Here is a 26,960-nt window from a genome sequence, read left to right on the forward strand (position 1 = left end):
GGGTGTTTGTCCTCTACTGGGTCAAGGGTAACACTTACATACACCAGCACCTGCCTGCCTCCCGCTTTTTTCTGAAAAAGAACACCATTTATTGTGTGTGATTCTTCAGAAATATCGAGGAAAAATGGCTCTTTGGAATCCGGGACCGCTAAATCAGCAGCCCGCGTTAGGGCCTGTTTGAGAGATATGAAACTTTCGTCTGTCTCTGTGGTCCACTGCAAATGGGCCGACAAATTTCTCATGCCTTGCTCATTTACCATGGCCCTGAGAGGGAAAGTGAGCTCCCCATACGATGCAACGAATTGTCTGCTGTATCCTGCCAACCCAAGAAATGAGAGCATGTCTTTTACAGTGACTGGTTTGGTATGATGCAGAATGGAGGATCTATGGGACGGAGACACACCTGTTCCTTTAGCGGAAATAACTCTACCCAGAAAAGACTGCAGCATTGCAATTTAGCCCGTGAGACTTTGAAACCGACGTTATACAGGTGAATCAGCAACGGCTTTGTGGCTGCCAGACAAGAAACATGGTCGGGTGCCGCCAGAAGAATGTCATCCACATACTGGATCAATACCACCCCCTTTGTGGGCGGCACGGTGGCACAGTGGTTAGCATTGCTGCCTCACAGCGCCGGAGATCCGGGTTCAATTCCCGCCTCAGACGACTGACTGTGTGGAGTTTGCACGTTCTCCCCGTGTCTGCGTGGGTTTCCTCCGGGTGCTCCGGTTTCCTCCCACAGTCCAAAGATGTGCAGGTTAGGTGAATTGGCCATGCTAAATTGCCCTAAATTGCCTGTAGTGTTAGGTGAGGGGTAAATATAGGGGTATGGGTGGGTTGTGCCTCGGCGGGGCGGTGTGGGCTTGTTGGGCCGAAGGGCCTGTTTCCACACTGTAAGTAATCTAATCTAATCTACAGCTTTGGGAGTGTCAGGTCCTTCAGCTGCTGTTTCAGTACCTGATTAAACACCCCTGGCGACAAAATGAACCCTTGAGGGACCCTTGTATAACGTAGTTGTTGGCCTTTGTAGGTGAACGAGAAAATGTCCCCCAGATGATCAGCTAGGGGCAAACAGAAGAACGTGTTGGCCAGATCAATGCACGAGAACCACTTATGGTCAGGGGTCAGCACAGACATCGCAGTGTATGGGTTTGGAACTGGAACTGTTGGAGTAGAGGCAACACTATTGATCCGTCTAAGATCATGCGCCATCCTATATTTACCTGTATTCTGCTTCTCTACAGGTGAGATAGTGTTCCAGGCTGACCGGGAGGGTTCTAGCACCCCTACTGCTAACAATCCTTCAATTGTGTCAGCAATGCTGGCTTCAGCCTCTGGTTTGTGTGAGTATTGTCTCTGCCAAATCGGAGTGTGGTCTATTAAATCGAATGTGATCGGTGTGACGTGTTTGCAGTGACCAACATCCGTTGGACCTGCTGACCACAAGGTATCTGGTAGAGTGTCAAGCATCGCTGCAGCCTGTGGATGGTCTGTTTTTTCCCTGCCGTGAAACCTTTCAATCTGCCTATGTTCCAGCAGTACCTTGTCAATTATCCTGTACATAATTCTATAGGCTTCCCCTGATGGTGAATATTGTAAACCGGGTAGCTGAGTCCAAACCCGCCATCAAACGTTTGGACATAGGTCCCAGATCCTTGACCTGATGTTTAGCATGCACGGCCAATGTGAGATGAGGTATAGCTTCTTTAGACATCTCATACCATTCCAACTGTTCTGCAGTTAGTTCAACCACACCCGCCACACCTTCTTTCCCTAGCAGAATGCAACTGGAGAAAATATCCCATTGAGTCCCTTCCAGGTGCTGATAGAATGCATGCTGATAGATTTCATTGTCATCTCTATCATAATGTAGGGTAACATGGATGGGATCTGCAGGAGGAGCATAGGGATGCAGCATCTGAACCCAGGGTCGCCATTGGTTATATAAGGACTGTATGCCATTGTTCTGCCTGCTTTCGGGTTCTAGGAGTCCCCAGTATATATCTGCCCACTGCCCTTCTGCCGTTGGTGATGTGTCCGCTGATAGCATCATTTGGGATCCAGAGTGAATCATTGTCATGGAACAGTTGACAGAGTAGCCATTCGGAAAGGCCACTACCAGTCCGTCTGGCCCGCACAGAACCGTGGCCCCGCATCTCACCAGCAAGTCGCGGCCCATCAGATTGACAGGACATGCAGGTGATGAAATATACCGGTGACGGAAGGTCTGTCCGGCCACTGATGTGATCAGTGGCGATGTCAAGGGCAGATTTTCTGGTTTACCCGAGAACCCTACTAACTGGACGCTGGAGGATAACATGTTTGACCGAGGTATGTCACAAGTGATGGTAGAAAATCTTGCACCCGTGTCAACCAAAAAAGACAGATTCTTGTCCATTACCCTCATTTGCATGTAGGGGTCTGCCAACCCCGCATGTCCCTGAGTCCTCGGGCCCCGTCAATAATCGTACCCCTGCCCTTCCAGTATGGTTTGGGGGGACTGACCTTGCACCGGGGCTGCAGCTGCATTTGGGGTTTGATAAGCCTGTTGAGAAGGAGGCTGACTTGAGCGGACATACTGTCCTCGGATCGATCCCTGGCCTCCCTGGGGTCCCCACAGCATGGGACAATTTCTTCTCCAATGCCCGAGTTGGCCACATTCAAAACAGGTGTTGGGTGGCTGACCTCTGAGTCTTCCGCGGCCCCTTCCTCTACCACGCATTCCTCCTGCTACGCCTATAGGCCTGCCCCCATAGTGGGGGTGGTGTGGCATCCAATCAGGTGTTGGGTCTAGACTCGGGAGGTTGTTTCGTGGCGACGGCTGCTGAGCCATCTGATTAGTCGTCTTTTGGGAGGCCTTCTTTGTATCATTAGCCTTTCTTCTAGCCTCATCGAGCTGTAACTTCAGCAACTGCACTTGAGCTGACTCATTGCTCTGTTTATCTTTATCCTGTTTTGTCCTGTGGCGCTTCATGCGGTGCGTCAAATGTTTTTCCCACTGTTCTGTAGAACAACCTGGGATGTTGGGATTACTCTCCATTGCCTCTCTTACTTCCTTAGGCATCCCTGCCATCACGGCATTCCTAAATAATGTGGTCTGTAGCTGACCTGACCCTGGATGGCTCCCTGCAGTATCTGTCCACGTGCCCTTACACCTAGCCAAAAAGGCAGGCATGTCCTCACTCTCCTTCATTGTGAAGGTGAGTGAGTGCATCACTCCCGGTGGAATCGGAAACCTATCCCTCATTGCCCTTCCCACACAGGTGGCATGCTGCACAAACGGTTCCGAATCAGGTAGTAAGGTGGTCCCCGCAGACGCTTCAATCTGCTGTATTTCCCACATACTCAATTGCTTGCCCAACAATGCTCTCCAATCACCCATAGCTAACTTGTGGCCTAGTGTATATTGGCAAAATTTAGTCATCCAGGGCCCAACTACCTCCGTGGGTGGGGGCATTTTATCCAGGATGCAGTTCATGTCAGTAAATGTAAAGGACTGATAAACATCCCCCATATAGGAACCTCTGTAAATTAATGGCATTTGATGGTGGTGATACTTTGTGAGTCGTTGTAATGTGTCGCTTTGACGCAAGTTATATCTTGTTTCAGGGAGGGGCTTCAGTGGAGGGCCGTGTTCCGTGTGCATTCTGAGTGAGCCTGTGAAAGTGACGGGGTAGGTATGTGGGTCATCATCTGTCAGGGATTCTTCGTCCTCAATTGCCATACTATTTTGAGACGCCTCCTCATCCAATTTCTCTCTGTCTCTTTCTTCCCTCAACTCTCTTCTTCTTCTGTCTGAGAATCCGTCATCTAGTAACTGACCTGAGTCATGTAATCTTCCCCTCTTTTCACTCTCAGCACTATACGGTGTCGAGTGAGCATCTGGCTCTTGCACTGATGAATGTCTCCCCTGTTTCGGCTGTTCTTTGCTTCTGCTGTACGTCATTATCACCCTGCTGGCTTCCTTAACTGTCTGTTCGGCTTCTAGTCTTAGTTTTTCTACTTTTCTGATACTTTCTTCTACTGCCTTCCGCCAGTCTCTCTTTTGCTACGTTGTACTCTCTTGTTCCTACCTCTTGCACATCTAACACCCCTTCTTGAACATACATGAGTGGCATTTGTGTTACAGGATATGGGGGCGGTGATTGTACCCCAGGCAGTTTAGGATATAATGGCGCGGATGATCCTGCCTTTTCTGTCTCCTTTGTCAGTTCTGTTTTAGAGGTACCACCTACTCTTTTTTGTAATGTTTCTACCGCTACACAGGCTAACGTCATGTGGTGCAGATGAATCCTCCTCTCTTCTTTCTCCCCGCCTTCTTTTGTCCACTTTCTTCTAACCAATATTGACCCTTTCTTTCCCTTCATGTGCTCTTCTACTTCTAGTTTAGCTTGCTCTTCTGCTTTTCCTAAAAATGGTGACAATTTCTTCCTCTCCTCATCTTTAGGGACTTTGCCCTGTTTTTGTAATTCTTCCCAAACCTTGTCATATTTCTCCATCATTGTTTTTTGTTTGTTCTTTGCAAGCCCACTGACTAACTGACTTCTGGCTTTACCCCACTGCTGTTTTACGGGCAACATTAAGTTGGAAGAACATCCTCTGTATTCTTCACAATCTTTATCAAATTCCCCTTCCATTTTATATGTTTTTTTTAATCCCCCCGTCCAGTAGTCAGTTGGTTTGGGTGTAACATAACCGAGCAACCGACCCAATCAGAGACAAATCCGGTGGCCAGTCAGTTTGTATGGAGTACACCCGAGCAACTGACCCTTTCAGCGAGATTGATCAGCAGTTTCGTTGTCACTGTTAGGTTTCCACTGCCGACTCTCTCTCGCTCAGACACCACCGTCTTTGTCTTTGAGACACTACTGGCTTTTCTGCCACCCTCCGTAAGTTCCCCGATATAATTTCAAAACTTACAACACATCAATCATAAACCAAAATTTGTGAGCATTGCTTTTATGAGATCCTGCTCAATGGACTTTAAACCTCCTCACACTTACGTACCTTGTTGCTTTTATGGGGACTCTAACCCCACGGGACTTTAAACCCATACGTATTATAACAATACTTTATCCACTTACTATTACTAGGACACTTGCAGTATAATGACAACAATCAATTTGGTATCTCCAAATGCAGAACTTCGATATAAACAGGTGTCTGCTCATCTTTTTTTATGCGGCGCCGCTTGTTGTTGTCATCAGACGTCAGTTGTCCATTGTTTCTATTTTTCTCTCTTTTCAGTCACTTCTCCGTCTTCATCACGTCAGGGTCACCAAATTGTTGGACTTTGGCTCAATCTACCAGCTTACTTTCGTCTATGTGTGAGCCGAGTCCTGCGTGTTCTTTCAATGAAGCAATAGGAGAAGATATTCGGTTTCAAACTCTTAGTTTATTTTAGCAGCAGGTGGATAAAGAATACAGAGCTCTGGGTCTAGGTCTTCCCGTCCCTGACAAACAGCAAAGTGTGTCAGTTCACGAAGTCTGACGTATTCCTGTCCCTGACCCAGTCTTTTATACAGTACAGAACGTCATGCAATCACTGAAGTGGGATTGTCTTCTGATTGGCTGTTGATCTGACTCCATTCTCCGCCTTTTCGCATTCCCGGATGTCTGACCCCATGTGACCTCCTTCTGCCCGCGAAACAGTCTCCACGTGACCTCCTCTTGCGCGCGACACAGTCTCCACCGTTTGCTCGCAGACACAAGGGCCACACTACACACCGTGCTAGTCAATGGCCATGTACAGCATTGCACTATAAGCAACTGAAACAAATACATCATTAAAGGCTTCTGAATGCCTCGAACTAAGCCATATATTTACACTCTGTAACTGTAGCATCGATTCTTTGTTGTTCAAAAATCAGATGAATTCAGCTTTGAGTATATTCAATGACGTCCTAACTGCAGGAAGACATCCCCACTTCTGAACTCAATTGCTCTTGCTAATATACTACTTGTCTTGCTTTTGTTTACTCCACTTGTCCTTGCTGCTCCTCTCTGTCAATGAAGATTGAGTTTCTCCCTGGACTGCAACTTCCTTCCTTTGTGCAAACACCTGTGAATCCCGCACTCTCTTTTCTCACCCCCTTTTTCCATTTCTTTTTATCATTCTGGGATTCAATTGTTAACTTGCAGGAACTGAAAGGAAAGGGAATCCAGGTAGGGGACAGACTCTGGGGAAGTTGGTCCAGGTCTGTGTCTCAATTGGCAAACACATGGCAATTGCAATTTTACAATGTGAAGTTATAGCCTTTGCTGTGGAAAAAGAAGAGGGTAGAAATTAGGTGCATTATTTTAATGATGATACATTTGGATGTGGAGAAAGTGAGGACTGCAGGTCAAAGTCAAAAAGTGTAGTTCTGCAAAAGCACTACAGGATATGCAGCATCTGAGGAGCAAGAGAGTTAACGTTTTGGGCATGAGCACTTCATCAGGAATGATGTGTGGATGCAAAAAAGTCTGTAAAAAGGTTAAAAGTCTCACAACACCAGGTTACAGTCCAACAGGTTTAATTGGAAGCACACCAGCTTTCGGAGCGGCGCTCCTTCATCAGGTAGTTGAGTTCAAAGCTGAGTTCAACTGATTTTTGAAAAACAAAGAATCAATGCTCCTGGGGGAAGGCAAGAAAATGGAAGACCAGTACAGAACAGAAACAGAGTCACACAGCACAGAAACATACCGATAACACAGGGGCATGGATAAAGAACTTACCCAGCTGCTAACGGTCACTTGGGGCATGAGGCGGCCGTTAACCGCCATCTCGCGCGGGGCCTGAAGCTAAAATGGCGCCGGGGCCACGCGGGAAGGAAAAGCGCCGAAGGAGAGCGGACTGTGTTAACATGTCCCGTTCCCGAGGGTCAGGATGGTGGTTATTGGGGGGTGGTGGGGGGACAGGAAAGATTCCCCCTCACAGTGAGGGATCTTGTACAAACCGCGAGGTCTCTCTCCGTCTCTCTGTACATCTCTCTCTGTAACTGACTGTCCATGACTTGCTTTAACTCTCTATTTTGATTAATGTCGATGACACTGTGATCTTGTGTTTCTCTCTGACTCTCTATCACTATGTTTCTTTATAACTCTATGTCCCTCTGTACGTCTATGTCTCTCTCTTTTTCTCCCTGCCTCTCTATGACCCTCTCAGTGACTCTGACTCTCTTTGACTGTATGGTGAGAGAGTACTGTTTGTTGCTGAACACAAAAATAATTCCTGCCTCAAAAAAGTGCCTAACAGTTTGGTTTAACCACAGGCATCCCTGTGTCAGTCCTCGAGCTGAATGCCCACCTGGAAATGAGGTAGTGGAGGGAGCCAGTACCTCATTAAACTGCTCGGTTCAACCCCAATTCAATATATTTTCTACAAGGATGGTGAGGAGATTTACTGGGAATATTCCAACTACTGCAGAACCATACACACAATCATCAACATCAGCAAAAGTCAAGAGGGCAATTAGCACTGTGCTGTTTCTAACCAAATTTATCGCCATTCCAGTGATCGGTGAGTTTTTAAGCAACTCTATACAAATTGACATTATCAGAGCAATGTGATAGCACTGGGGGAGCATGCAGAGGAGGTTTACCAGGCTGTTTCCTTGGATACTGGAGAGAGATTGGACAGACTGTAGTTGTCTTCCTGAGAGCAGAGGAGATTGAGAGTGTGGTGACATGATTGAGATGTATAAAATGAAGAGGGGTGTAGATAGGGAAGAGAGGAAGAAACTTTTCCCCCTTTGATGGAGGGATCAATGACTGGGGGAGGGGCATACATTGAAAGTAAGGGGTAGGAGGTTTAGAGAGGGATGTGGGGCAAACATTTTCACCCAGATGATGGTGGGGAATCTGGAACTCACTGCCTGGAAGGGTGAGAGAGGCAGAAATCCTCATCACGTTGATGAAGGATTTAGATGTGCACTTATGATGCCAAGGCTAGAGTCAGATTAAGTGGTCCTTGAAGTTTCACTTGTATTGTCCTGCAAAAATATGATTGGGTAAGGTGAATAGCCAAGGTCTTTTCCCCAGGGCAGGGGAGTCCAAAACTAGAGGGCATCAGTTTAAGGTGAGAGGGGAAAGATTTAAAAGCTACCAGAGGGGGTAATTCTTCACACAGACGGTGGTGCATATTTGGAATGAGCTGCCAGAGGAAGTGGTAGAAGTGGGTACAATAACAACCTCGAAAAGAGATTTGGAAAGATACATGGATAGGAAAGGTTTAGACGGATGAGGGCCAAAGGCAAAGAAATGGGACTAGTTTCATGAGACCTGGTCAGCATGGACGCATTTGACCGATGGGTCTATTTCCATGCTGTATGACCCTATGACTGGGAAAATTGTATGAGAGAATAGAGAGTTGGTTGCTTTTGACTGGTATGGATTCAGTCGGCCAAAGATCTGTGCTGTAGACCTCTGATTCTACAATTGCTTTTTAAGAAATCCATCAGAGAAAGGTAGAAGCTTAGACAATATGAGCTGGGGGAAGCTGATGGTAACATCAAAGATGTTCATATTAGTGTAGGGTTGGGGACAGTGATGGTAACCAACAGGATATTGACAGTGAGCTGTGGGTGGGGACAGTAACAGTAACCCTCGGGATGTTGGTAGTGGGAATGGGGACAGTGACAGTAACCCTCAGGATGTTGATAGTGGGGTTGGGGACTGTGACGGTAACCCCTAGGATGTTGATAGTGGGGATGGTGACAGTGATGGTAACCCTCAGGAAGTTGATAGTGGGAAGAGGGTGGGGACAGTGACGGTAACCTTCAGGATGTTGATAGTGGAAAGAGGGTGGGGACAGTGACGGTAACTCCCAGGATGTTGATAGTGCAGTGGGGTGGGGACAGTGATGGTAACACCATTGAACATCGACAGGCAATGGTTGGATGATTTGGCCATCCATATTAACACAAATCTTTCGAAGTATAGATTTTACAACATAGGTGGTGTGAAATCTCACTTGTTTTATTTCTCCTTTCCATCAATTATTATCTTGTCATCGAAGATAACATCTATGAAAAAAAGAGACAATTTCAGCGTCCAATCTTTCATATCCTCTTTTTCTTGTTTTGTTCCAGTTCCTGTTGCTGGGGTTTTCTTCACCCCCACCGCCAATAAAATGGAGGTTCTGATTGGGAGTCGTATCATTCCCGAGTGTGTACTGAGCCAAAGTACTGGACCCTACTTTCAATGGTACTTTCAACAGAAACCCTTAAACAATGCCAGTGGGAATTGCATCTCGAGCTCAGACAGGACAGAGCTGGCCATTGAATCCTTCCAGTCCCAGCACCAACGCCAATAACAGTGTCTCTTGATCAACAGGGGTCCCAGTGGAATAATATCTCATGTGACCAGTAATTCCATCTGCCTCACGGTGCCAGGTAATCCATTCTTCATCCATGATCCGTGCTCGTTCTTCACTGGGGTGCAGCTGAAGACTTGACATGAACACTGTAAAAATTGCTTCAGACACTCAGCAGGTCTGGCAGCATCTGTGGAGAGAGAGAGAGAGACAGACAGACAGAGTTAATGTTTTAGGCTAGAAACACAGACAGTTCTGGAAAAATGCAGAGAGAGAGAATGTGTAACATCCTTGCTCAGATAAGGGAGACCTTCACAGAGAGACGTTTCAAGTCCTGGAGCAGGGATGGCTTGTGACAATTGGACAGGGTGAGACCACACCCTGGAGACCTGTGTGCAGTTTGAGGTCTCCTTATCTGAGGAAGGACATTGTGCCTATGGAGGGAGTGCAGCAAAGGTTTCCCAGAGTGATTCCTGGGATAGCAGAATTGATGGGTGGAGACAGACTGGACTGGTTAGGACGATATTCACTAGAGCTGAGAAGAATTAAGGTGGAATCTCATAGAAATCTATTAAATTTGAACAAGGACAAGACAGAGTAAACACAGGGAGTGTGTTCCCGGTGACTAGGCGGAGAATCCAGAACCAGGGGGTCACTGTCTAAATGAGACATGGCAAGACTGAGATGGGGAGGAATGTCTTTAACCAGAGAGTGGGGAGCCTGTGGAATTCTCTGCCACAGAAAGCTGTCAGGGCCGGAACACTGAATGTTGTTCAGGAAGGAGTTGGATAGAGTTCTTAGGGCTAAAGGGAGAGTGCGGGGAGGCACAGGACGAAGTTGGGTGATCAGCCATGATCCCATTGAATGGCAGCCTCCCAGTATTTTCGATGTTTCTCTGTGAATGTCCCAGTTGCCACTGACAGGCGGATGACACAGGGAAGTTTTGCCTCGATATATGTAGGCAGTAAAAATGAGGGACAATAATTTGCAGTCAATAATTTAGAGTATGGATGCAGAGTGTTTTTTTTAGTTCAGCATCAAATAGTCTGGGTTGGATTGGTGGGATATTGTTAATGAGAGGTTGCACAGAAACAGTGATGTCACTGCGATGATGAGGGTTTGGAGCGAATTTCACAGACACAAGGGTTTCCCTCCAAATGGACGGGTATTGGTAGGGGGTCAGGGGAACAGGGAACAGAGCTTCACTCCATTTGATGTTCAAAAGTGGCTGGGTTTTTGAAGGTTTATACGAACTAGAGAAAATCTCCACTTTCACTGAACCAGAAATGTTATAGAAGTGTGTATGTTATATATGTATAGTATCCTGTACTAGCGTTTCTTGGTTTTCGGATGCTGAAAACTAAGTACAACTAAACTGGTGTCTGTTTCGGAGTCACCTATAATCAAAAAATAATAAGCAGCAAGGTGGCTTAGTGGTTAGCACTGCTGCCTCCCAGCACCAGGGTCCCAGATTTGATTCAAGCCTTAGGCGACCGTGTGGAGTTTTCACATTCTCCCTATGTGTGTGTGGGTTTCCTCCGGATGCTCCGGTTTCCTCCTGCATTTGAAAGATGTACAGGTCAGATGAATCAGCCATTATAAATTGCCCATAGTGTTAGGTGCATTAGTCAGAGGGAAATGGGTCTGGACGGGTTACTCTTCAGAGGGTGGGTGTGGACTTGTGGGGCCAAAGGGCCTATTTCCACATTGTAGGGAATCTAATCTAATCTACTTTGCTGTAAGGACAACAACCCCGGTCTGTCCAATCTCTCTCTCGATCACTGAAACTCTCCATCGCCCAAGGCAATATGTGGTAAATCTCCCTGTGCATCCTCTCCCAGTTCATTGAGATATGCACCATTGGTAAAATGTGTATTTTTTTATTTACTGCTTACTCAAATCGTACATCAGGAAGGAAATACATAAGTTATTTTGTAGTGAAAAAGAGGGCAGTTAATTTTTAATCAGTTCAAAATTGAAAACTGCGGTGAGGAGGGATTTCCTCTCGGACTGTTTTGAGTCTTTGGAACTCCTTTCTACAGACAGCTGTGTGTGGGGACAGGGAGAAGGTTTGAGGCTCGGACAAATAGATTCTTGATCAGTCGGAGAATTCAGGATGACATGTTAAGTGCAGGAAGGTGACCGTGAGGAATGGTGCATCAGTCACGATGCTATTGAATGGCTGAGCAGGCTCGAGGGGCCGAATGGCCTTCTCCTGTTCCTGTCTGTGATGGTCCTTCAGGGAATGAAATCTGCTGTTCTTAGTCTGCTCTCCACTTGACTCCTACCCCTCTGCAAACACTTCACTGCCTTCTTGCTGAGCAAGTCGATTGAGTCATAGAGATGTACTGCAATGAATCAGACCCTTCGGTCCAACCCACCCATGCTGACCAGATATCCCAACCCAATCTAGTCCTACTGCCAGCACCCGGCACATATCCCTCCAAACCCTTCCTATTCATATACCCATCCAGATGCCTTTTAAATGTTGCTATTGTACCAGCCTCCACCATATCGTCTGGCAGCTCATTCCATACACATACAACTCTCTGTGTGTAAAAGTTGCCCCTCAGGTCTCTTTTATATCTTTCCCCTTTTACCGTAAACTTGTACCCTCTAGTTTTGGACTCCCCCAATCCAGGTAAAAGACTTTGTCTATTTATCCTATCTATGCCCCTCATAATTTTGTAAACCTCTATAAGGTCACCCCTCAGCCTCCAACGCTCCAGGGAAAACAGCCCCAGCCTGTTCAGCCTCTCCCTATAGCTCAAATCCTCCAATCCTGGCAACATGCTTGTAAACATTTTCTGAACCCTTTCAAGTTTCACAAGATTTTTCCGATAGGAAGGAGACCAGAATTGCATGCAATATTCCAACAGTGGCCTAATCAATGTCCTGTACAGCTGCAACGGGACCTCCCAACAACTGTACTCAGTGCTCTGACAAACAAAAGAAGGCATACCAAACGCCGCCTTCACTATCCTATCTACCTACGACTCCACTTTCAAGGACCTATGAACCTGCACTCCAAATTCTCTTTGTTGCTGAACAAAGAACAACTCCCTAGAACCTTACCATTAAGTGTATAAGTCCTGCTAAGATTTGCTTTCCCAAAATGCAGTACCTCGCATTTATCTGAATTAAACTCCATCTGCCACTTCTCAACCCATCTGGTCAAGATCCTGTTGTAATCTGAGGTAACCTTCTTCGCTGACCATGACACCTCCAATTTTGATGTCATCTGCAAACTAACTAACTGTACCTCTTATGCTCGCATCCAAATCACTTATGTAAATGACAAATAGTAGAGAGCCCAGCACTGATCCTTGTAGCACTCCACTGGTCACAGGCCTCCAGTCTGAAAAATAACCCTCCACCACCACCCTCTGTTTTCGACCTTTGAGCCAGGTCTGTATCCAAATGGCTAGTTCTCCCTGTATTCCGTGAGATATAACCTTGCTAACCAGTCATTTCGGTATAGCATCTCGGCAGAAATGGCCACATCCTGTTCAGAATACAGAGAAATAACCATTATCAGCGCCAGGTTTTGCCTTGTTCAAATCATGTGATTTGCCAAGAGAAATTGGTCTGTATAATGACCCCAGATATTCTTAGCTCCTCCTGTACACTCTGTCTTTCAGACAAAGTTTGATATTCTCAGCTATTTTCATAGAATCATTCAGCACAGAAACAGTCCCTTCAGCCCAACTCGCCCATGGCGACCAGGTATCCCAAATACAACTAATCCCGTTTGTCTGCATTTGGCGCATATCTCTCTAAACGTTTCTGTGGTTCTGTTCGCTGAGCTGGAAGTTTTTGTTGCAAACGTTTCGTCCCCTGTCTAGGTGACATCCTCAGTGCTTGGGAGCCTCCTGTGAAGCGCTTCTGTGGTGTTTCCTCCGGCATTTATAGTGGCCTGTCCCTGCCGCTTCCGGTTGTCAGTTTCAGCTGTCCGTTGTAGTGGCCGGTATATTGGGTCCAGGTCTATGTGTTTGTTGATGGAATTAGTGGATGAGTGCCAAGCTTCTAGGAATTGGAAACGTTTCTTATCCATGTACCTTTCCAAATGTCTTTGAAGTGTTGTAACTGTACCTGCCTCTACCACTTCCTCTGGCAGCTCATTCCATATACGCGCTGCTCTCTGTGTGATAAGTTTGCCTCTCAGACCCCTTTTGAACCTTTCACCTCTCACCTTAAACCTATGCCCACTAGTTTTGGACATCCCTACCTTGAGGAAAAGACCATACCTATATACCTTTTCTCTGCCCCTCGTGATTTTATAACATCTATAAGGTCACCCTTCAGCCTCCAAAGCTTCGTGGAGAAGAGCTCCCAGCTTATGCAGCTTCTTCTTATAACTCAAACCCTGTAGTTGTGGTCACATCTTTGTAAATCTTTTCTGTACCCATTCTTGCTTAAGAACATCCTTTCCACAGCAAGTTGACCAGAACTGTGCATAATATTCTAAAAGTGGCCTCACTAAACAGTCAAAACATGATGCCCCAACTCCTGTCATCTGTGCTATGACCAGTGAAGGCAAGCATGCCAAAAGCCGCCTTCACCACAGTGTCGAGCTGCAATGCACATTCAAGGAACTATCCACCTGCACCCCTGAGGTCTTTTTGTTCAGAAACACTGCCCAGACATGTACTATTAACAGTATAACTCATGCCCTGGTTTGCCTTACCAAAATGCAACACATCACATTTATCTAAATTAAACTTCTTCTGCCATTCCTTGACCCACTGTCCCAGTTGATCAAATTTCCATTGTACTCTTAGATAACCTTCTGTGTCCACAATGCCACCAGTTTTGGTCCTGCTCCCATCCACTACGTTTCTGTGTTGGCATTTTTTCAGGCTGACCAAGTGGAGCAGCAACCATCCTGCATCACACATGCTGCCCTGAGACACGCAGATACAGGAGGTAATGAGGAACCGTGTTAAGAGGAAGAGGGAAATGCTTATACCAGCCTTCCACTGACATCGTGAGACAGCACAGAAGAAAGCCTGTGAAGCTTCACAAATCAAACAATAACAATCCTACCTTGCAGCAAATGAGGAGGACAAGGAAGAGAAGGCATAGCAATGTCACGTTTCTGTGACTAGACTAGGCTTTGTCTCAATTCACTCAGCAAGATGTCAGTTCCAAAGATGGACTTGTCTTGAGAAACCATCTGAATAATTGTGTCTCTCCCAACCCTCAGTGTGTCAGTTTATCTCATTGTAGCAAAGTCTAACTATTGATGGCTGAGATTTGAAGTTTTATGCTGTTCATTCTTAACTTTAGCATCCATTTGATTTGCTGGCAAATGGGTCCAGGCAGACGAGCCAATGAATTGAATGTATTCTCCATCTTTTGTTGCAATTGTGGTGGCAATAACTTGTTTTCCAGCCTTATCTTCATTGCCCTCTAACTTCATCACTGTCAATACACATCCAACTCTCTTTTCATACCTCATATGGAATCGACCTCCACCACGATCCCAGGCTGCACAATCCAAAATCCTAACAACTCTGAGCAAAGACATTTCTCCTCATCTCACTCCTCGCTCTCTTGCTGACAATCTTGAAATTGTGACCCCTAGTTACTGGCATACCAACTCGTGGTAACAAAATATTCTTCTTTCCACTGGCAAAATTCTTCATAATTTTGAACACCTCCATAAGGTCCCCCCTCTTAATCTTCTCTGCTCCGAGGAGAAGGAGACTAGTGTCACTAATCTTTCCTTGTATGTAAAATCCTTCATTCCTGCTATCATTCTAGTAAATCTTCAATGAACACTCTCCAGAGCTTGAAGTTCCTTCCTTAAATAAAGTACACAGAACGAAACACAAATGTGGTCTGACCAATGATTTGTGGAGGTGTAGCATCACTTCCTCAGCTTTATACTCAATGCCTCTATTTATAACGGCAAGGATCCGATCAGTCATCTTCACAAAGGTTTCAGCTTGCCTGGCCACCTTCAGAGAATGATATGTTTGAACCCTGAGGTCCCTCTGCTCCAGTGCTCCCCTCAAAGATGTACCATTGACCTTGCATTGTTGCTCTGTGTTTCTGTTAGCAAAATGTATTACCTCACATTTCTCTGCATTGGAATTAATCTGCCAGGTGTCTGTCCATTTATCCAACTTGTCAATCCCCCTGTGAAGTCACTCAGCATCATCCTCACAATTTACTCTTTTCCCTGAGTTAGTATCAACTGCAATTTAGAGATTATGCTCTCAACACCCAACTCCTAATCATTTACATAACTATTGTAGTTATGAATGTGTACTCGTCAGTTTCTTCTATGTACATGTAACTATCAATCCCTCCTGTCAGTTTCCCCAATGTGAATGTATTTACCAGTCTGTTCCTGCTCTGTGAATTGAGACTGTCAATATTAATCTGTACTTGTCAGTTTCTCCTATATCAATATGTGAATGCAGTTACCAATCTATGCCTCTTAATCTCTGCCTTGTCAATATGTGAACTTAAATATCGATTTCTACCTGTCAGATTCCGCTTGGTGAATGTGAACAGTGCAGGTACCAATGTGTACCTTTGTGATTCTGCTCTGTGAATATGAGAGTAGGTTGTTATCATATTGTACTTGTTAGTTTTTGCTGTGTGAAACTGGGAGTGTAGTTATCGTTCTGTTTCTGTCTCTTTTATCTTTGTGAATGAGAGTGTAGATATTAATCTGTCCCCAACAGTTACTGCAATGTGAATGTATGACTTAAGTTAACAGACACTGACCGATGGAAACTCTTAGTCACGCATTTGCATCACAGTAACCGTCGTCATCATTTGTTTGTCTGTTTCTGCGACATGAATGTGTGTGTAGTTATCAGCATACATTTGCCAGGTCTACTCTTGTGTATCAAAGTGGAAGCCAGTAAAATTCTCTATCTCTGTGTAATACATTCTGTGGTAGTTGTTATGAGGGTGTTGAGACTGGGTCTTAATCTTTCCTGCATTTTGTGATTTCTGAATTGACTGTCAGTTTGTGGGGGTGGGTGGGTGAGAGAGGAGAAAGGGCGACGGTGGAAGGGAAACTGCTTTATTCTGAGGACCATTCTGAATTATGGTCACACATTTCCTGTTTGGTGTAGAGAGTCTAGGATCTGTGGTATCACTGAGACATTTAATTTCAATTTGTCTCCAGACATTGTTGGTGTTTTTTTTTATGGAAGAGCTTTATTCTGCATGTCAGTCCATTTCTGTCTGATATTTTCCATACCAGTATGCAAAACAACAGCATGTCCTCTCTTTTCTCATTAAAATTAGAATCACTGTTATGGTACAACTCAGAAGCAGACCATTCAGCCTATTATGCCTCTACTGGGACATTCTCTTATACATCAGTTCTGTAGTAATTGTTGGGAATGTGAACTTCATCCACTCATTGTCAGCGTCTAAATGGAAAGGACAATTTGACATCGGTTCTGCTGTCATTTTACTTTTAATAACTATAGTGCTAGTTTTGATATGTTTCCCACAATCTCAATCAAAGATCATTGGTCAGATCATGTTTGTGTTCAGTTCTGGGTGTTTTTTTAAAGGGAGAATCCTCAAGCTCGAGACAGGATTCATTGGACATTTACTTGATCTCATTCATTTATGTTCAGTTGTGAGTTTGTGTCTGAGTGTAGCATAAACTCTGTAAATAAACTCTTTTCATAGATGCTTATTTGTATTACATTTCAGACTCAGATTATTGTTACATTGTGTGTGCATGCCTGTATAGTAGACTTTATCAGGCATTGCTGGGCACTGCATATCCTCAGCTGTGATCAGTGATGTTGAGAGTCAATTCATAACTGGAAATAATTGAGGCCAAATTTTATTCTTCTCCTTTCAGCGTCCAGTGGCTGAGAGCAAGTGAGTTTACTCTTGTGCTGCCAGTCTGTATCTCAGTTCATGTCTCCTGTAGTGGATGGGAAACAGCCGAAGTTCTTTAATTGTTAGTGCCTGTAGGAATTATGTGCAAGTGAAAATGTAACACACTGCAACAGAGAGGATTCTGTGCTGTTCTTCAGAGTCAATGGAGGAATCTTGTATCTTGCAGAATCTAACAGGCAGTAATGATATAAAATGTTCATCTTCAGAATGTCATTATGTTTTGTTTCAGTGCATAGTGATGTATTTTTCTGAACATTTATGAACTAACAATCAATGTAAACTGAATCAATTTGCAACTAAGTGACAAACCATTCAACTGCATTGGAGCTGACTGACCATAATGTTCTTTGTACAGAAAAGACAATTGGCTAATTCACTTCTATTTTCTGATGTAGACAGAATATTACCCTGCTCTGTAGTGTGATGATGCACCATTATCAGTACTCTTGTGTTACTCTATAGTAGGGAGGAGGAAAGGAAAAGGATTTTTATTTTTTTGTCACGCAGTGCAGAATATGTAAACTGCAAAATTCAATTTATGGAATAACCAACACTGTTCAACTCTGCTTGAAAATAAAGCGAGCAGTTCCTCAAACCCACCAATTTTGGCTTTTTTTTCCCCCACTGCTTTGAAGGGTGGTTATTAGATTCCATTGATGCATTGTTAAAATTGCAGCAAGATTTCACACTTTTTTGTGATACATCCTCGGGAGGGGGAGGAGGAATGCAGAGCTCTTTGTAGATAATTGCAACTAATTTTGAAAGAAGTACATAATTATCTTTTAAAAAAGTTTCTGGTTGGACTGAAACAGACTAAACAAATTCTTCTACTACAATATGAAGAAAGATGTTGTGATAAAGATTAGATTACTTACAGTGTGGAAACAGGTCCTTCGGCCCAACAAGTCCACACCGACACTCTGAAGAGTAACCCACCCCCACTACATTTACCCAAAACTACCGGCAATTTTGCATGGCCAATTCACCTACCCTGCACATTTTTGGACTGTGGGAGGAAACTGGAGCAAACCCACTCAGACACGGGGAGAATGTGAAAACTCCACACAGACAGTTGCCTGAGGCGGGAATTGAACCCAGGTCTCTGGCGGCTGTGAGGCAGCAGTGCTAACCACTGTACCACCATGCCACCCACAAGATGGGGATGGCAGCACCTCTGCTACCATGATACATTTATGCAAATGGATGTTAGCTGACCAGAATGAAAATTGTTAGCTAGTTGTTTTTGGTCAGTGAAGACTCAAGTTTTGAAGGGCCTGGTTTTGTGCTGTCGGCCTCCCCCTTTTTGACAAAGGATCTGTGGGTGGAAATCATTTTGAATGTAACATTTTCTGTCACTTGCAATGTCAATGGAACTGCAAGGCGGTTAGACATTGGAACGGGTGTCAGGATGATGTATGTTTTGAAACTCATCGTAAGTCAAAGAAAGAGAGAGAGATAGAGACAGAGTGCATGTGTTTGTGTTGAGGGGGGCAACATTTGGTTACGTACCTACACACTAATCATTCTATGTCAGGCTTTGATAGGGAATATGCATATGGAATTCATATTATTTCATTGCCGTCTCTATATACATGACAAAAGATTAATTCTGTTGCTCTGAATTCCTGACAGCTGTAATGTTTCCTTCAATATAAATTTGTACTCAATATCTATTTTACATACTGTTGCCCAAAGTAATCATATCAGCTATTTGTCGCCTTGATTGTAATATTAAAATTATCATTACCAAATGCAGACGATACAAAGATCGGTGGACTTGTGGGTAGTGTAGAAGCTTGTCAAAGGATACAGCAGAACATAGCCTGAAGGAATATGGCAGATTGACTTTAATCTGGCAAAATGTAAGATACTGGACTTCGGGAGATCAAATTTTAAGGGAAGGTATACTGGAAATGGCTGGACTCAAAGTCATTGATGTACAGAAGGATCTTGGGGTTCAAGTCTCTAACTCCCTGAAAGTGGCCATGCAAGTAGATGGGGTGGTATCTAGAAGAAGGTGTCTGGCATGCCTGCCTTATTGGTTGGGGCATTGAGTACAAAGGTCAGGATGTCATATTGCAGCTTTATAAGACTTTGGTTAGGATCATGCTTGGTTTTGTGACAAAACATTATTTCTGCCCTTCTTAGTTACTGATAGCTGAAATGTTTCCTTCAATATTCGTACTCCCTATCTACTTCATATACGATTGTTCAAACTAACAGCATCGTCTATTTGTTAACCTCTAATGTGATGTGAAAAGTATCCTTCGTAAAGTTCAGAACCCATGATGACAGCCTAAAATCGGGACCTTGGGTTCCTGTCACACTACACAATTTCTCACTCACACACACACACAAACTCATGCAGACCTTCCCTCATCCACACACTTCCCCTCATACATATATACATACATACACCCTCTACACACACCTATGCACACTCCCTCTCACAGGCTGACACCATCACACTCATATACACACACTTTATCAAGCGTGCACACACACAAACACACTCATTCGCATATGCACTCACACTCCATACACTCACTCATTCACTCACACACACACACACGCAAGTCTATGTGGTGAATTTGCATTTGCAGAATTATATTTGCAGATACATTCTATTTTGCTCAAAAAGAGCACAATCTGCAGGCAGTCAATCCATGTAATGTTTTATAAATTCCTACTTTGGCAATAGAACCAGTCTGACTCAAGATTGGGATACAAGCAGACGCTAACCTCACACCTTTAATACATTATCTGAGCTGGGATGTCACCCTTTTTAAAATAAAACCTGAAGTCATCTTGAGAATGTGACTTAAAAGAAGTTCTGGGATGTATATATTAATGAACTGAAACCTGCAACCCATTCTAAAGGATAAAAGACTTTACAATTCAGATTTGTTCAATATATCATTTCAGGTGCATGACACTGGAATGTTCCGCTATACATTCTGTGTCTCATGATCCTGTTTCACAGCTACCTGATGAAGGAGCAGCGCTCTGAAAACTAGTACTTCCAAATAAACTTGCTGGACTATAATCTGGTGTTGCGTGATTTTTCAGTTGTGGTCGCCACATCACAGAAAGGGTGTGGAGGATTCAGAGAGGGTGCAGAAGAGGTTTGCCAGAATGTTGTCTAGAGGGTATGAGCTATAAAGAGAAGCTAGAAAAACCTGGGTATGTTTCTTCTGAGCAGCAGAGGCTGAAGGCTGACTGAATAGAAGACTGTAACATTTTGAGAAGAGTTGTAGCTCAAGTTGATGTTCTGGATCCAGGTTTTCTCACTGAGCTGGGAGTTCCGTTTTTAGATGTTTTGTCACCATAATAGGTACCATTATCAATGAGCCTCCAGATGAAGCACTGGGGTATGGCCTGCTTTCTATTTATGTGTCCACTATATTGGACAAACAGGCAGAAAACTAGCCACAAAGAGACATGACCCACTCTCACTAGTATCCTTACATACAGATGAGGAAGGACATCACTTTGACTGGGACAACACATCCATCCTAGGAAAGGCGAAACACAAACACACACAGAAGCATGGTATTCCAATCGGAACTCCATCACCAAACACATTGCCTTGGATCCAATTTACCACCCCCAGAGAAAATGAACAGGAAATTACGTCACCAACCCAAAGAAACCCAAACACATAAATAGAGAGCGGGCCATACCACCAGTAATTCATCCGGAGGCTCACTGATGATGTTACCTAGTGTGGTGATGAAACATCTGAAAACAAACCTTCCAGTTCAGCCAGCAAACCTATATCCAGAAGTCTATAAAATTGAGATGCATGGTTAAGGTCAGAATTTTTATCCAAGAGTTGAAATGTCTAAAACAAAGGGGCGTGCATATAAGGTGAAAGTTCAAAGGAGACCGAAGGTGCAGTTTCTTTTAACATAAAGAGTGTTAGGAGTGGATCACACTGGGGGAGGTGATGGAGGCAGATACAATAAAGGTATTGAAGGGATTTAAAAATAAACAAAGAGCAGTCAGAAGGGACTAATTTCACTTGGTGTCAAGTTCGGCACGACATCATACGCTGAAGGACCCATTCCTGTGTTGTACCGTTCTATGTTCAGATTTAAAACAGTGTATGTTTCAGATGAGGATTCATTCAAATTGATAGGAAATGGGCAGCATGCATTGATAATATAGATAAATAATATAAAATTCTATTTTCTTGGTGGTGTTTGACTCTTGGTTTGAACATATCTCTCCGGAAATGGAGCTCAATGTGAACCTGACTCCATCCACTTTGTGACTGTGGAAAGGATGTTCTTCACTCTGATAGCAGTAACATACCTGCTGTTTGTTCGAAGCCGCTGGTCACACTTGGCTCTGTACCGAGGGAATATTACATTGTCTTGGTCCTTTGAGTACTTGCCTGAAGGAAGACAGAAGAGACACCTCCTGTAAATCAATATCAGTTGTTATTGGCAACATCAATGTAACATTCAGTTAATGAACATTAGGATTTTTTTGTTTAAAGCCAAAAATTTAAACAGAACCACAGGTATGATTCCACTCCTGCCCTGAGCTGCTCCTTGTCCATTTTTTCTTAAAATTCTAAGACCAATTGAGTGAGATCCAGAAACTAAACAACATCCATGAATGGGACTACCTGATGCAAGTGGGTATGTGAGTTCAGTTATTGATCTATACCTGCCAGTTCCGGCTTGGTGAATGTGAGAGTGTAGTTATCAAACTGTAACATTCATTACATGGTCAATATGTTTACATATTCAAACTGCAGAGACTGGTGGGGTCCAATTGATAAGTATCGAATCATAAAAATAATACAGCACAGAGGGGGCTATTCAGCCCATCTTGTCCATGCCAACCCAAAGACACCTTTCTCATCCCACCTTCCTGTCACAGCCCATAGCATTGCAGTTTACAGAACTCAATGTGCAGGTCCATGGATTTTTGTTTAAAAGAGTTTAGGGTCTCTACCTGCGCCACCAAATCAAAGTTAAAAATCACACAACACCAGGTTTTAGTCCAACAGGTTTACTTGGAAGCACTAGTGTTCGGAGCACTGCCCCTTCATCAGATAATTGTGGAGTGTAAGACATAGAATTTATAGCAAAAGTTTCCAGTGTGATGTAACTGAAATTATATATTGAAAAAGACCCGAATTGTTCGTCAAGTCTCTCCTCTTTAAGAATCATGACCACCAAATCAGGCAGCGAATTCCAGATACCCACCACTCTGCATAAAACACATTTTTCCTCACATATCATCTAATTCTACAGCCACTTAGTTTGAATCAATGATCCATGGTGTTTGAACTCTCTGCCAAAGGAAACAGGTTCCTCTCATCTCTCCTCTCACTATTTCATGAAAAGTCATACAACACAGGTTTATTTGAAAGTACAAGCTTTCGGCATTCTGCTCCTTCATTAGTAACTCACTATTTAGTATTCCTTTATCATGGTACCTCTGTTCCAAGGAATGTAACCCCAACCTCTTCAATCTGTCCCGATAGCTACAATTCACCAGCCCTGGCAACATTCCAGTAAATCTCCTCTGCACTCTCTCCAGAGCAATGACGTCCTTCCTGTGATGTGGGGACCTGACTGCACACAATACTCCAGTTGTAGCCACCAGTGCCTTATACAGTTTCATTATTATATTCCTACTTTTGTATTCCATCCCTCCTCCCATGAAGAAGAGCATTCCATGTGCCTTCTTTACAACCCCCATCTATCTTTAGGGACCTGTGTACTTGCACACCAAGGTGTCTCACTATATTCCCATTTACTGTTTGACTTCCCAAAATGCATTCCCTCACACTTATTAGAGCTGAACTCCATCTGTCACTTTTCTGCCTAATCCACCAAACCATCTATGATAGATTTGGAGCTTACAGCTATCCTCTATACTATCCACTACGCGGCCAATTTTTGTGTCACCTGCAAATTTCACAAATTCGTCCACCACACTCAAGTCCAAATCATTAATGTATAAAACAAACAGCAGAGGTCTCAGCACTGAGCCATGCAAAGCACCACTTGAAACAACTTTCCATTCACAAGAGCAGCAATCAACCATTACCATTTGTTTCCTGTTACTAAGCCAACTTTGCATCCAATTCACCACATTACCATGTATCCCACAGCTTTTACTTTTTGGACCAGTTTGCTGTGATGATGCTGCTCCTTTAACAATCTTGTAAAAGACACAGGCTCTGAAAAGTCTGACTTGATGGGTTTTTAGGGCCATTTTGATTATAGCTAACAGGTAATACTTCAGGCAAAAGGCTTCCAAATGTTTAAAAAGAACACTTGAACAATGAAAGGGGAGTGGCCCAGTTTTCCCAGCTCAGCTTTTCTCTGGTTTGATTTGGTTTTTGGCTGTCTGGCTGTTGACTGAATGCAGTCAGGCAATTGAAAAAGCTGTTGAACCTAAAGAAGCAGGTCCATGCTGGTACTCTCTCTCTGACATCTCTCCTGTAAGACCCTGTGTTGGTTTTACCTTTTTGTGCCAAAGGGTGTTTGTGGGGATTGTTGCAAGTATTGGGAACAATATCGTTAAGTTTGTATAATCTGTTGGGTTTTCGGATAGGTTAACTTTTTTAGCATTCTGTTCTCTTATAAGACATATGAGCATTTGTTTGTGTTTCATTTGATAATCTTGTAAATAAATTCTGTTTTGTTTAAAACAATATGGTTTGACCAGCTACATCACTTCTGGAATATCCACGTTACACCTGCTTAAACCAACTAGCAAAATTAGGGTCCAGGCTACTTGAAATGTTTTGAGGGACTCTGGCATGGTCTATACCAGTTTGGGGGCTCTTTGCAGGATTTGTTCTGTAGTTCTGATTTCGGATTAGGGTTGTTGGACTCTAAGGCAGTGAGTGGTAGGTGTTAGTGTCTTTTGTTCTGGGTTTTGAATTCAGTTGGTTTAAACAGTGTTTGGGAGAGCAATGACTCTTTCAGTCAACAAGAGTTTTCTGTGGGGGTGAAAGAAGTGATTTTGGGGCTTTTACAAAAGGTGATTAAGGGTGAGCTGCTGGAAATTGCAGACAATCTGGGATTGAGGCTGTGTCCTTCCATGAGGAAAGGAGAGATAATTACAGCAGTAGCTCAGCATTTACATTTTTTTGGAAACACCATCAGAATCTTTAGAGATGGCGAATATTCAGTGGAAAATTCAGCAACTTGAGTTAGAGGCAAAACAGAAGGAAAGGGCGACAGAAACAAAATCTTTTGAATTATGATTAAATACAGAAGAGAGACTGAGGAGAGAGAGAAAAGGAGAGAAGGGAAAAGAAGAAAGAGACGGAGTTTGACCTTTGGAAATTGGCACTTCGTGAATTAGTGAAAACTCATGTGGAAGAGCAGAGAGCTATAATGGCAAGATTGGCAGCTGAAATGGCTGATAGTTATGAGTTGGTCCATAAGTCAAACTTTGGCTTCCAAAACTATTTCAATCCATGAGGGATAGAAATTGAGGACAAGAAAAATCCTCACATGGAAAGGAATTGATCTCGGTGAAGATCATAAGGATGACTTACCACAGAGTGAAAAGGAAACTCTTGAAGGGGAAAGAGAAGTTAAAAAGCTCTGGTGTTTTTGCTGCAATACAGTAGGCTACATAAATCAGTGTTGGTGGTTAGGAAAAACACTGGGAAGCCAGATGTAGGAAACAGGATAAGCCAGTGAATTTTATTGGAGAGGTAACAGAAAGCACAATGGAGGTTCGAAATCTGCACCAGAATGTACAAGCTGGTTGGAGGTGCCAGATCTTCTTAAACCATCCACCTCTGAAGGTAAGGTTTACTCGCATAGGCCAGGAGGAGCAGGTAAAGTGGTTACAACATTAAGAGATACAAAGATCCTCTAAATCTGTGATGCCAGAAGATGAGGAGATATGCACCTCTGAAGGACTATTGCCAGAAAAAGGTTCCAGTAACGGGAATTCATGTTGAGACAAGAAACGCTGAATTGTGAGAAGTGAAGTTAGAGTGTCCAGTGAAGAGTGGAGAAGTTGTGGTCGGAGTAATCGACAAACTCTCAGCTCCGGGAATACAATTTATTCTTGATAATGATATTGCTGATTCACCGGTAGGAGTGCTGGCGACTGTTGTTGAACAGCCAATGGAAACTCAGGCAACTGAATTATTGCTGGACATATATCCTGGGATTATTCCTGACTGTGCAGTGACAAAGTCACAGTCAGCAGTTGAAACAGAAGAGATCAAAGAGTACAGATAAGAAAGTTGAAGTGAAATTAGCAGAGACCCTCTTGGATCAGATGGTTGAGACAAACCGGGAACACACAGATGATAAAGCAGACATGTTTAGCTTAAATCTTAAGCAAATTTAAAGCAATTGTATCAAAAGGCATACACAGAAGAATGTGAATCTATCCCTGCATCTACAAAAATAATATCTTAATGAGGAAATGGAGACCATCACATGTTCAGGCTGATGAGAAATATGCAGAAGTTTATCGAGTTGTACTGCCAGTGGTTTATAGAGGGAGGTGTCGAATAGCGCATGAGCTACCACGAGGAGGTCATTTAGGAGTGAGAAAAACTCAGACTTTTGCAGAGATTGTTTGGAATTCACATTTAATTGTCATCTCTGTATCTGAGAACTATTCAGTAAAGGATTAATTCTGTCCTTCTCAGTCACAGATAAACTCCATGTAAATGTGCTTCATCCAGGTTGGAGGATTTGAGCTATAGGGAGAGGCGGAATAGGTTTGAACTGTTTTACAGAGGTTCATAAAATCACAAGGGGCATGGAGAAGTGGTGGAGGCTGGTACAATTACAACATTTAAAAGGCATTTGGATATGTATATGAATAGGAAGGGTTTAGATGGACATGGGCCAAGTGCTGGCAAATGGGACTAGATTTGGTTAGGATACCTGATCAGCATGGACGAGTTGGACCGCAAGGTCTGTTTCCATGCTGTACATCTCTATGACTCAATGATTCCTTGTTCTCACCAGCAGGACATGAGTTGTGCCGCGCTGCACCTTGTCGTTAGATTGTGTTTGTTTTTCATATGATTCGATACCAATTGAGTGAGACCTAGAAACTGAGCAACAACTGCACAGCTCCATGAATGGGACTACTCACCACCGGGATGCTAATACAGTTCAATATCCAACTCCCAATATACTACCTGTTGGAGAGAGGAAAAACGGCGCGATATCTAATGTTTTACCAAGACCCATATGTTTGTCCTTTTAGAGGGGTATCCCATTCCTTCAGTCGGTCTGCGATTCCACTATTGATTGCACATTTTCAACAAACAATGGGAAACAGAATGAAATTTCAACAGGGTTCAGAGGATTAAAAACCACAAGAATGTCCCAGAGCAGCTCCTTCCCGCTCTGCCTCCCTCAGCAGGCCCACACACAGCCCGAGAAAGGCCTCTCTCTTCCCCCCAGCCCGCTCACTCCAAGTTCCGGGCCCAGTTCCTGCTCCGCTCGGCCTCTTACAAACAGCCCCCTGAATGAGAACCTGGACTCACCCCGAATCAATCCCGGTCTCGGAGCCCCCTCTGTGTCCCAGGCTCCCATCCCGATGTGCTGCTGGAAGGAGCCTGCTGTTCCCTCGCTTCCCTGGGCGCTGATCTCTCCATTGCGGTCTGTTTCAAACAAACCTCTTGCACTCACTGAGGAAATGCTCCTCAATGGCAGCGCTGGGGGAGGGCCTCACGCATGCGCTCCTCTGGTCAGGAACAGCTTTGGGGAGAAAAAGTTCAGTCCCAGATACAGTTGGGGCGGGAGTGAGCTGGAGG

The 26,960-nt window shown here is 44.0% G+C and overlaps 1 long non-coding RNA gene across 2 annotated transcripts; it reads right to left on the reverse strand.

Annotated features, from left to right (window-relative positions):
* Positions 1-5,375: 5,375 nt before the first annotated feature.
* On the reverse strand, positions 5,376-26,858 carry LOC148135406 (uncharacterized). 2 transcript variants are annotated; one of them, XR_015755155.1, is made up of 4 exons: positions 26,691-26,854; positions 21,500-21,607; positions 8,954-9,485; positions 5,376-5,769 (listed from the first exon to the last, which is right to left on the reverse strand). It is a non-coding gene; the product is annotated as an uncharacterized LOC148135406 (long non-coding RNA). The 2 variants fall into 2 exon arrangements; XR_015755154.1 differs by lacking the exon at positions 5,376-5,769 and having other exon boundaries at positions 26,691-26,858.
* Between the last annotated feature and the right edge of the window lie 102 nt (positions 26,859-26,960).

This window comes from Chiloscyllium plagiosum, unplaced genomic scaffold, assembly GCF_037043375.1.
Source record: "Chiloscyllium plagiosum isolate Xiang-an unplaced genomic scaffold, Cpla_swu_hap1 HiC_scaffold_49, whole genome shotgun sequence".
Lineage (NCBI taxonomy): Eukaryota > Metazoa > Chordata > Chondrichthyes > Orectolobiformes > Hemiscylliidae > Chiloscyllium > Chiloscyllium plagiosum.